The sequence below is a fragment of the Callorhinus ursinus genome, unplaced genomic scaffold (genome assembly GCF_003265705.2).
Source record: "Callorhinus ursinus isolate GAN/ISIS: 27379988/994484 unplaced genomic scaffold, GSC_fseal_2.0 scaffold4, whole genome shotgun sequence".
NCBI classification, from domain to species: domain Eukaryota; kingdom Metazoa; phylum Chordata; class Mammalia; order Carnivora; family Otariidae; genus Callorhinus; species Callorhinus ursinus.
This window is the reverse complement of record NW_027397066.1, coordinates 51,849,261-51,861,713: the sequence shown is the minus strand read 5'-3', so window position 1 is coordinate 51,861,713 and position 12,453 is coordinate 51,849,261.

Here is a 12,453-nt window from a genome sequence, read left to right as displayed (position 1 = left end):
ATTGCATCTTAGTCTTATATCTCATAATTAAAATTGACAAACAAAAATATGTACCTTCTCTTCACTATGTGTTAAGATTTAATTCTCTGAGGCCAAGAATGGCAAAGATAAACACCTATACTCATGTAGTTTGTAAAAATTTTATTGAAGTAGATCAGAAAACAAAAATATATTAAACTATATTTTTGTTTTTTTTTTAAAGATTTTATTTATTTATTTGACAGAAAGAGAGAGAGAGCACAAGCAGGGAGAGTGGCAGAGGGAGAACTAGGCTCCCCCCTGAGCGGGAAGCCCGACGTGGGGGCTCCATCCTAGGACCCCAGGGTCATGACCCAAGCCAAAGGCAGATGTTTAACTGACTGAATCCACCCAGGCATCCCTTAAACAATATTTTTAAAAGTAATTTTGATAGAGAAATCTCTGATGTATAAGAATTCCAAATATTTATGTAGATACCCCACTCTGAAGGAGTGGATCTTAACATCCCACTCCGTAAGTGGCTACTGTACATTGTGACTTCCTTTCAAAGACAATATGGACAGTGGTGGGGGAATTAACATTACAGTGGAGAAATCTGACAAACATTAACTCAGCCAGGTGATCAATGCCAAATTCAATGATGATGAACCATGTTGATATGTATCCTTGATGTGATGAGAATGGCATTTTTCCTATGGGATCTTCCTTCTCAAAATCTATAACCAGTTTAACTTTGAGAAAACCATCAGGTAAGTCCCAATGAAGGAATATTCTATGAAACACTTGACCAGTACTCCTAAAACTGTCAAGGTCATCAAAAACAAAAAAAATTTGAGAAACTCACACAGTCAACAGAGTCTTAACTTTGAGACATGATGTCTAAATGCTCTGTGGTGTCTTGGATGGGATCTTGGTACAGAAAAATGATTTTAGGGAAAAGCTAAACAAAAATCTGAATAAATCATCAACTTCAGTTAATAATAATGAGTCAGTATTGGTCCTTGAATTGTATCAAGTCTATCATACTAATGTAAGATGTTAATAATAGGGAAAATGGATGTGGGTAATATTTCTATACATCTAAAGCTATTTCAAACTAATTGAAATTGAAATTAAAAAATTAATGGTATAGCCAAATGACAAATTACATACACACATTCATTAATCTTATTCACTAAAACCAATAAAAACATATTGCTTGGAATTATATTCATGAAAATATTTTTCAGTGATTATTCCTTATTGAGATCCTTCAATATTTATCAAATTTGAAATTTACATTTATATCCCATTTTTCCTGACTATTTCACCATAAATTTGATATCAATGCATACAAACCAAAAAAAGTCAGGTGAGACTATATATGGGAGATTACCAAAATATAATTTTATTCTCACCCTGCTTGTCTCCATTTTTTTTTGGCGGGGTAGATGGACACACAAACATCAACTTAATGTGACACAGTGGATGTTAATTGGCATCTACTACATACCAGGTACTATGTTAAGCCTTATGAATACCCTAATGAAAATAATTCAATCCTTCCTCAAGGTGCTCAGGGTAAAAATGACAAGAAACAATTATATCACACAATGTGATTCTACTATGATTGGGATAAATAAAGTGTCATTATGGGCAAAAGATAAACTAGACCAACTAACCAGCTCTGGGAGTGTGGGGGGGTGGAGGTTATAGAAAAAAATAAAGGAAGGAAAATACACCCAAATCCAAAAATTGTGTAAGAATTAGCCAGAAAAACTGGTTAAAAACAGTCAAGGCAAAGAAATGACACATGCAAATTTCCAGGAATAGATGCAGGGCTTATTTGTGAACTAAAAATAGTTCAGTAAGTCTAGAACATAAAGAGTACATAGGAGAGATGGTGAGTCTGGGGAAAGACATTATAACAGAAAAGATCTTTTTATATTTGTTTTTTTTTTAAGATTTTATTTATTTGTCAGAGAGAGAGAGCAGCAGGCAGAGGGAGATGCAGACACCCTGCTGAGCAGGGAGCCTGATGCAGGACTGGATCCCAGGACTCTGGGATCATGACCTGAGCCGAAGGCAGACACTTAACTGACTGAGCTACCCAGGCGTCCCTCTTTTTATATTTGTTGAAGAACCTGGATTGTACCTTCATGGTGATCCAGCAATTGTGCTCCTTGAGGAGATTCAAAGGAGATGAAAACTTATGTCCACTCAAAAACCTGCATGCAGATATTTATAGGAGCTTTATTCATTATTGCCAAAACTTGGAAGCAAGCAAGATGTGTTTCAGTAGGTAAATGCATTTAGAAACTGTAACACATGAAGACTGTGGAATATTATTCAGTGCTAAGAAGGAATAACTATCAAGTCATGCAAAGCCATAGAGGAAACTTAATGCATATCTCTAAGTGAAACAAGTCAATCTTAAAAGACTACATAGTGTATGATTCCAACTAGATGACATTCTGAAAAAGACAAATCTATGGAGACAGTAAAATCATCAGTGGTTGCCAGGGGTCAGGGTGGGGGCAGGGGAGAGGGGGATAAATGGGTAGAGCACACAGGATTTTTAGGGTAGTGTAAATACTCTGTGTGATACTATAGTGGTGGATACATGCCATCATATATGTGTGCAAATCCATGGAATATACAACACCAAGAGGGAAACTTAATGTAAATTATGGACTCTGGGTGATGGCGATGTGTCCATATAGGTCCACTATAACAAATAGACCACTGTGCTAGGGAATGCCAATAGTGGGGGAAACTATGCCTGTGTAGAAGCAGGAAGTATATGAGAATTGAAGTCTACTAAACAAACAAACAAACATAGCACCAAGCCTGACCCCCAGGTATTTTTCTCTAGGGACATAGGAAATCTTTGTAACTGCCTCTCAGTTTTTCTATGAACCTAAAACTATTCTTAAAAAATAAAGTCTGAATAAATGAATAAATCTGGTTTTACAGTGGGGTCTAGATTTAGAAGGTATAAAGACTGGAGGGGGTATGGATAAAGGACAATTAATAGATTAATTCATTCAATTAATGACTGAATTAATCATGGCCTAAACTGAAGGATCAGCTAGCCATGAGTTGAAGTAAGAGGATAATAGTTTCAAGACATATGAAGAGGGGGCGCCTGGGTGGCTCAGTCGTAAGTGTCTGCCTTTGGCTCAGGTCATGATACCAGGGTCCTGGGATCGATCCCCGCATCAGGCTCCCTGCTCCTCGGGAAGCCTGCCTCTCCCTCTTCCACTCCCCCTGCTTGTGTTCCCTCTCTCGCTGTCTCTCTCTTTGTAAAATAAATAAATAAAATCTTAAAAAAAAAAAAGATATATGAAGAGATTTGTATGTGTTTAGTAAGGCACTGGCTCTCTCAATGTTTTATCCTCATACTGGGAATAAAAATCAAAATCTTGACATAATGACAAAATCTTTAGTTCATCTTGTCCTTACTAATATATCATGTTCATCTACTATGTTCTCCATCACTCACGGTGATCCATCAATACAGATTTTCTTTCTGTCCTGTGAATGTGCCCAGACATGCATATATATACATTCGAGCGCTCTTTCATCTTCCTGGAATAATCCCTTTTCCCTGAACTTTTCATGGCTGACTTCACCTGACAACGATCATTTCATCTTTTGTTTTTTTGTTTTTTTTTAAGATTTTATTTATTTATTTAACAGAGAGAGCGAAAAAGCACAAGCAGGGGGAGTGGGAGAGGGAGGGGAAGAAGCAGGCCCCCTTCCGAGCAGGGAGCCCAATGCGGGGCTCGATCCCACGACTTTGGGATCATGACCTGAGGCGAAGGCAGATGCTCAACCATCTGAGCCACCCAGGCGCCCACGACCATTTCATCTTAGATGACATTTTCTCAGAGAGACCTTTCCTCTGTGATTCCTCACCTTCTTCCATTCACACTCTATCACAGCACTCTTATTTTCTTCTTTGGAGTTCCTACAATCTGAAATTGTCTTCCTTATAGATTGACTCACATGTCTGCGAGCTCTTTACTTCACTACAATATGAGCTTCCTGAGGAAGAATATTTTGGTATCATAGGGTCTAGGAGATGCTCAATAAATATTTGTTGATGGATGTATGAATCAGTGCAGATTAGCTAGCAAAAGAGGAGACCAGGATGACTCTTAGACTTTTGGTTTTAGCAATCGTTTGAATATTTAAGCATTTCAGTTAAACAGTAAGGAAGGATGAGTAGATTTGTGGGAGAAGAAAATGCATTCAACTTGGGATGTTTTCAGTTTAAGGTGCTTATAGGCACCAGAGTGGAGATATCTATCTGATGTAGATTTGCCTGGTTCACAAAAGTGTTGTAGGCTGTCTGGGGATACATTTGAATAAGAACAACAAAATAATAGTTGTCCATGCAAACTCAAGCCTGATTGCATGAATTGGGGAAGTCAATTATCATTATGTACGACAAAGTTTCTAATCATTTGGAAAGAGTGGTATTTGAATTTGCATCCCAGAAACTAATAGTTAAAACAGGGAAAACATTAGTGAGCTAAGAGCCTCAGTAAATTTTTACTTGATTTTATCAAAACAAGTTAGTTTTTGTATTTTTATTTTTATCCGATTCCTAATTCTTTTGTCTTTTTTACTATCATGAAAACTGAATAAACTAGGAGATCCATGGTCCCTCAGTCTTTCCTATGATATGACATTTTTATAGAAGATATTCTACCCATTTTTCAGAGGGAAATCTAATAAATGTGCCTTAGAATATTTACCCTTTGGCAATGGAGTTCGTATGGTAATAAATGCTTCCTGTGATGTGTGAAAACCCTACAACATGAAGAGGAGAGAGGAGACTAGCCGAGTGAAAAAAAAGTAAAGTGTTATAAGCATTTTTTAGTCATCCTACTTGTATTTTAATCACGTGACCCAACTCTTTAGATTTAATATGATATGGGTAAAATACAACACCACTAAATAAAGTGTGGTAGAAGAATGATTTTTATAGATATAGAACACCAGGCATCCTGTAACCTCACAGCAGCTCAGCAAGGTATTATTAGCCTATATTAGAGATAAGGAGATTGAATTTCAGTGGGATTAAATTAACTCCATAGAGCTAGCAAATGGCTGGGCTGTGGTTTGAAAGAAGATATATCTGATTTCAAAGACGATGTTCTTAGCAGTACACCACGCTGCCTCCTTTGTCGAACTTATTTCTACGGCATTAACTTTTTAAATCCATTCAACAATTATTTATTGATTACTTTCTTGTGCCAGACACTCTGCTAGAGTTCGGGATACATAAATTAACTAGAGAGACAAATATTCTTCCTCTCGTGGTTCCTATATGCTAATGGTAAGCAAAGCCAGCAAGAGTAATAAATATATAAAATAGGTAGATTATTACAAGGTGATGATTGCTATAAAGCAACAGATTTAGGTAAGGGGGAATCTGCATGCTGGGATAGAGGTAAAGGTTGTAATTTTAAATAAAAATATCAGGATAGACCTCATTGGCAAAGTGACATTTGAACAACAACTTGAAGAGAATGAATGATTAGCCATGAGGATATCTGGGAGAGAGGTGTTCCTGTCAAAGATAATAATATGTGGGGCGCCTGGGTGGCTCAGTTGGTTAAGCGACTGCCTTCGGCTCAGGTCATGATCCTGGAGTCCCGGGATCGAGTCCCGCATCGGGCTCCCTGCTCAGCGGGGAGTCTGCTTCTCCCTCTGACCCACTTCCCTCTCTTGCTCTCTATCTCTCATTCTCTCTCTCTCAAATAAATAAATAAAATCTTTAAAAAAAAAAAAAAAGATAATAATATGTGCATAGGCCCTGCATCAGTCAAAGTTTCAGCAGAGAGTACATAGCTCATGCAAAATGGGTGGTTGGTGAAAATTTGAATGTAGGTACTATTTACAAGTGTGTGGACAAGACACAAGGAAAAGTGCTGGAACGCAGGACTAATAATAAAATGGGGGACTGAGAGAGCAGTTAAGGGAAGCAAACCAAGGAGAAAGACCATGGCCTCACAGGAGCTCTGGAAGCCCTTGGTTGAAGAACTCAGTCCACCTGTGGTGATCCTACAGGGAAGGAGCCAGGGTAAAAGCATGTGGACCTCCCCCCTCCCTCTTCCTGATGCTCTCCTGGGAATGCGCATCGGATGAACCCACCAGAAACCAGAGGGCAGGGAATCCACTGAGAGGGCACAGAGGAAGGTATGGAAACATGAAGAGAGGATCTAGACAAGCCGGCCAAGATCTCCAGCTCAGACCCTAAAGTAAAATTCATGCCTGATCTTTCTCAGAAAGCATATGGAACCCAGTGTGACTGGAGCAAGCTGAGTGAAAGGAAGCATGGTAGGAGAGGCAGAAATGCACTAAAGGGGCACACATGATACATATCAGAGAGTGAATTTGAAATTTCAGTTTGCAGTTGCATGTGTACATGTAGTTATTGATTTAGTTTATGCAATTTCCAAACACCCTTACTGATTATATAGTTCACATAAAAAGCTTCCTTCTCATTTGAAGAATTTCCTGAACTTGGGAGCTCTTTGAGTAGAAAGAAATCTGGAAATTCTGTAAAAAGATACATAGTATTAAGAATCAACATCACACTGTATTTAAGACTCTGGGTCCCTGTCACAAGCTGACTTACACTGAAATCTGCAGCTTCTACTTTCGTATTTCATAATGATTTACAACGATTCATGTAAGCTTCCTAAGCAGCAATTTTATCATCCAAAAATTAAAAATAATAATAGGACAGTCCTTACAATGTTGCTGCAAGGACTGAATTAATTAATGTACATATAAAAGTTATTGTAGTGCCTAGTACATTCTAGTGTTAGCTTTATGTCTAAAGACATTATTCGTTCATAGGCTAAACTATTTTTCTTAATCTTCCTTCGGAGGTTTGCTTTGTACCTTTCAAAAATCTAGTGATAATTCAAGGAAAGTAGATTTCCACGCTAACTGTGTCTAGTGGTATGTTGATTCACAATAGAGCAGGTAGCTGCTTAATTATCGGATATTTTTCTAAATATTTTACAATGTTCTTGAAGTGTAAGAACAGCTAGGAAAAAAAGTGAAAAGCATTGTGAGTAAACTAGTTTTATCTAAGCTACAAGGTAATTAAAACAATTTAAATATAAGCAAGTTGTCATTAGCATAGACCCATAGGAACTTCTGAGATTTAACCTAAATCCTGGCCTACAATTTAGGATTTCTTCTTTCAAGTATAAAGTTACTAACTATGTAGAATGAGGTGTTGGAAACACCATATAAATGGGGCTATTCATTGACTGTATTGTCTCTCTGTTTTATTGTTTTGTCAATTAAGAACCTAAGAGCCTTTGAAGTATTCCCTTCTGATAACTCATTTTGACATAGAGCTGCCAGGCATCATCCATCCCAATAAGAAGTGACAGTCCTAAGATTAAACTATCATTTCCCTATGAAGATTGTAAAGGTGCATTTACTTATAATTAGTATGCATGCTTTGATGGACCAGACATTTATAGCAGTCTTTCAAATAAAAAGACTAATTAACTATAAATTAATATTTATAAGGCAATCTAGTGCCTGAATTTGACAGTATGTATAGAAAGATGATTCCAAAAAGAAAAACAATAAACTAGGGTTATCTGTCTTACAGGGGTAAAAAAAAAAAAAAAAAGATAAAGTAAGATCTGAGCTATTATTTCTTTCCTGGATTGAAGTATTTTGTTTTAGGCTTTAAAGTCTTTATTTAGGGAATGCTCTTTTGACCAATACAGGCTTTTCTATGTAGACAGATGGTTGCATTGGCTGACTATTTATGTTTTAGTTAAAAAACATTGTTTTGAGCAGGGAGCTGAATATATTCCATTTGTAAAGAGAAGCTGTATTTGAATTTCCTCCAGCTTTAAAATAGATAGATGGTAGATAGTTAAATAAACAAGAAACATCATTTAGAAAACTCCTCTAAAACCAAGTGGCATCTTAAATATGATATTCTAAAACCTAAGGAAATGCCTAATAGTTTTGTTAATGTTGAACTAGAGAATATTTTACATGTTCTATCTTTTTATACTTTTTGTAGAGATATACAGTATGAAAATTACAATCTAATAACATACCTTTTCAGTCTCCATCTGTGCTACCATAATCACCCTATTCAACACAGCAATTGGCTCCCTACTACAAGCACTCCTTATTCCATATACTACATCTTATTTTTTCCAAAACTCTGTTAAATATCTAATATAATATATAATTTGCCATTTTTGTTATTGTTTATTGACTAAACTCAAAGCACTCAAAGACAGGTTATTTTTTTAGCTGGTATTTCCCTAGCATATGGTAAGTGCTCCACAGACACTCTTCAAATTTATTTTTTAATTTATTGAAGACAATCTTAAGGTTTCCTAGCATTTTGCTTTGTTCTCAACCACATTATGTCTAGCAGAAAAAGAGTGTGAATATGTAAGAAAGACAAAAGTGTTTTAGATACTATCTCTGCTCTTCATGTCTTCTAGCCATTACAGCACACACCATTTCTATCACTTCATAAGAAAAAGACATTTTCTAAAATCACATATAGTGATTTTAAAGTGTATTCTTATAAAGCTATATATATATATATATATATATATAGAGAGAGAGAGAGAGAGAGAGAGAGAGAGAGAGAGAAAGGGGAAGAGAGAGAGAGAGAGGAGAGGCAGAGGAAGAGGGAGACAGAGAAAATCTTAAGTAGGCTCCAGGCCCATTGCAGAGCCCAACAAGGGGCTCCATCTCACAACCCTGAGGTCATGACCTGAGCTGAAATCAAGAATCTGATGCTTAACCAGCTGAACCACCCAGGCGTCCCTCGTGGCAAATATTTCTAAGTAAAAAATTAAATATTCAAATTATAACCTGATTTTAGGAAAGGCATGTAATTCTCTTTAGTTAATAAAAAAACAATGTGACATCTTCTACATTCTATTAGTGCTGATCATTATTTTGTATGAGTAGCAAATGCAGAAATAGAATTTATGCATTAGAAAAAGAAGAATAAAGAGTTCACCTGGTGGGGTGCCTCGGTGGCTCAGTCGGTTAAGCATCGGACTCTTGGTTTCAGCTCAGGTCGTTATCTCCAGGTGGTGAGATCAAGCAACACGTCAGGCTCCCCGCTCCGTGCAGAGTCTGCTTCAGAGTTCTCCCTCCCCCCAACCCCTCCTCACTCTCACTTGTGCTCTCTCTCTCTCTAAAATACATACATAAATAAAATCTTTAAAAAGTAAAAAAAATCTTAAAAAATCTTTTAAAAAATCAGAAAGTGGTGTGATTCAGAAGACAACATCAGAACCAAGCAAATAGCATGTAAGGCAGAAATGTGTTAATACTGCCAATGGTTACGTGTGAGGGAGACGCAGAGACCATGTATCAGAACAAAAGAAGGTGGATTACATGTAACATGGTGAATTGTGATACACAAGGTGTGGAGAATTTGGAAAAGGTAGGTTCTGCAATCTTATTCCAGATTTAAGCCAATGATTTCCCATCTGTGTTCAGCAGAGCCCAGGGGATAACTTGGGAAAGCACATTAGAAGCATAATGGTTAGATCTCTGGCTCTCTATACCTGCTTTAACCCATTGGAGTTGCTCCACTGTATTGGTTTATAGTTTGTGATGCCATGATAGACATGTTTTGAATTGGGCAAGATTAGTAAATCATTCTTAATAAGATTAATAAGTTCTGGGGATTTGATGTACAGCATGGTGACTATAGGGGAAAATTTGGAGATAAATATATATCTATCTCCAATACAAGCCAACACAGGTAAGCTAGATTGGACATTGAGTAAAAAGCCAATAAAGAAAACCTGCTTACCCTCTGGAATTCTTCCAGACCATGAACTACTTTTAGTACTTTCTCAACTCTTTCCTCCTTCTGTCCTGCAACCATTGGCCTCCTCTTGATTCCAACTTCTGGGCTTCATAGTACAATATTTGTGAACCACCCCCAATAAACTGATAATTGAAAATGACAATAGTAACATAGCATAAAACCAATAGTTACTAAGAATGCATTTTAAGAGCTTCAAATATATCATCATTTTCTTGAAAATCCCATTTGCATCACTACTGCTAACAAGAAGGTTTCTTTTTCAAGCATATTTTACATAATGGTAATACATGCAAGATGGTGACAGAAATATATTGAGGATGGTTTCCTCTAGGCAATGGAGTCTTGAAAGCAGAGAGGACACCAACTTTTGTTCATCATTCTACCTTCTGCATATCACATCATTTTACCTCTGCTTGCATATGGTGTATAGAGTAAAGGCATCCTGCGTGATATTTGGCTCTAGGTGACTAGAGGTGACTAGACTACCTAGGTGACTGTTTCAAGAAGTCACCTGTGCAGTATTACAAATATAAAATCATAGCATGGTCCTTCAGGACTGCCCATGGTTAGTCCAATTCATGCACATCAGACCTGCACGGGGCATAGACCTACTTTAATTGACACATGTAACATATCCATATGTGTTAACATGTCAATTTTACTTTTCAGCCTTATCTAGAAACGTGCCCTAGCCCCAAAACAGACTGGAGTAGGTTGTCATGATAAACACAAAAAAGAAGAAAACAGCAACAAACACCCCCAGATTTATGTTTTCTTTCCAAATCTAGCTATTGAAGACAGGAATTTAACTTCACTAAACGTGAACATGAGCTCAAGTAACCGTCTTCAATAGCATATCCAATCCTTTTACAGACACACCTTGGGGGGAAACCAACCCATCTTTAATTAATTTAATTAAAAACAATTTTGTCAATTAACCTGATAAAATAGAACTACCTATGGGCTGTCTGCTGGTGTCCTCCAGAGCCCTGCTGCCTGGCTCCTGCCTTTTGAAACGCCAGCTGCTAATTATTTGCTGCATTTGCAGGCAGTGCTTTTGTTAAGAGTATTGTATCTGTTGAAGTTTTAACATGTTTTCGGCTGACTTTCAGCATTCTAGCATTTCTTGTCAAGCTCTATCTGTTGTAAGTTGTAACCTCTGCATGCCTTCATTTTCACATGCTCATGATAAGTGTTAGACTTGCTATACCATGTCAGTAATGTTTTCTACCGATAATTAGAAGAACTAATAAATATCAATCCTGTCAGGTAAGAAAGAAATTCTCTTCCAATGTAAACACAGAGACACACTCAGTTATTGCTGCATCAGCCACATCATTTGATATCACTGTGCGTAAGAACTTTGCTGAATTATTTGAAACCTAAATAGTTAACCACTGACAAAACCAACAGGATTCAGTTTATGCACACATTACTGACTTGGCAGGCTAAAGAGGAGTAATAGAAAGGAATCAAATATCTTTGGTATTAAAGGCACAAATTTAGCCATCGTATTTTTGGATTAGCAGCTACATACATTTTATTCAGTGGCTGTAGGCAAGAGATGCTAAAGACCAATAAGAATAACTTAGCTGATAAGAAACAAAATATAGAAGATTCAAAACAAAGCTTTTTTGTCTAAAAGCACTATATTTGTTAGTTGAATTTCTATGAATGCTAGAACACAGTGAGATGAGGAAAGTGCCAATCGAGGTATATATATATAGAAAATCAAAATAAGATTATATATGAACACAGAAATATATATAATTTTAATATTTCTAGTATATAGATATTTTTAAGTTTCTGCAAATAGTACTTAAAATCCTTGAAATAAAAGGAATATCTACTATGTCCAACTCACATAACCCTCTTAATATCTTAAATATCAAGTTGCAAAATAGGGAAAAATGACAAAATGGGGAGTTGAAAATGATAAAGAATATGGAACACAGTCAAAATTCTGTGAGATACCTTTCTAAGATATGAGGTGACATTAATTGATTAACCTGCACTTGATTTTATATTTTTATTATATTTATATAAAGTATGTATAAAAATAAAAAATATATTACACATACTTTATATAAACATACTATATATATATATAATACACACATACATAGATAATCATTTTATGTGGTAGGCCATCACTTTCTTTAACACTGGTGATTGAATCATATAATGAAGGAAAAAAACACCAATCTGATTCAAGTAGGAATAGTACTCAAGAGTGTTTTAGAAGAGTCATTTTAGGATAAAAGATAAAGAAATTGAGACATGATGAGCAGGGGATATGGTAGAAACAGAGGGGATGAGGAGGAGAGGAAGGAGGCAAGCAAAAGACAGACTTTGACAGCTGTTACACCAGATGCTTTTGACGAAAGTGATTGAGTGGCAGAATTGGAGAACAGCTTTTCAATAAAATTATGCAAAATGAGTAAATTGGACCAAAAGCTTTTTTGTTGTTGTTGTTGGCAAAAATAAATTCCTTCAATTACTTTTAAGACTAAAAGCCTAATATGCTTGATATCCCAAAGTTACATAGCTAGATAACACATAAAACTAAAAGAAAGAAAGGAAAGAAAGAAAGAAAGAAAGAAAGAAAGAAAGAAAGAAAGAAA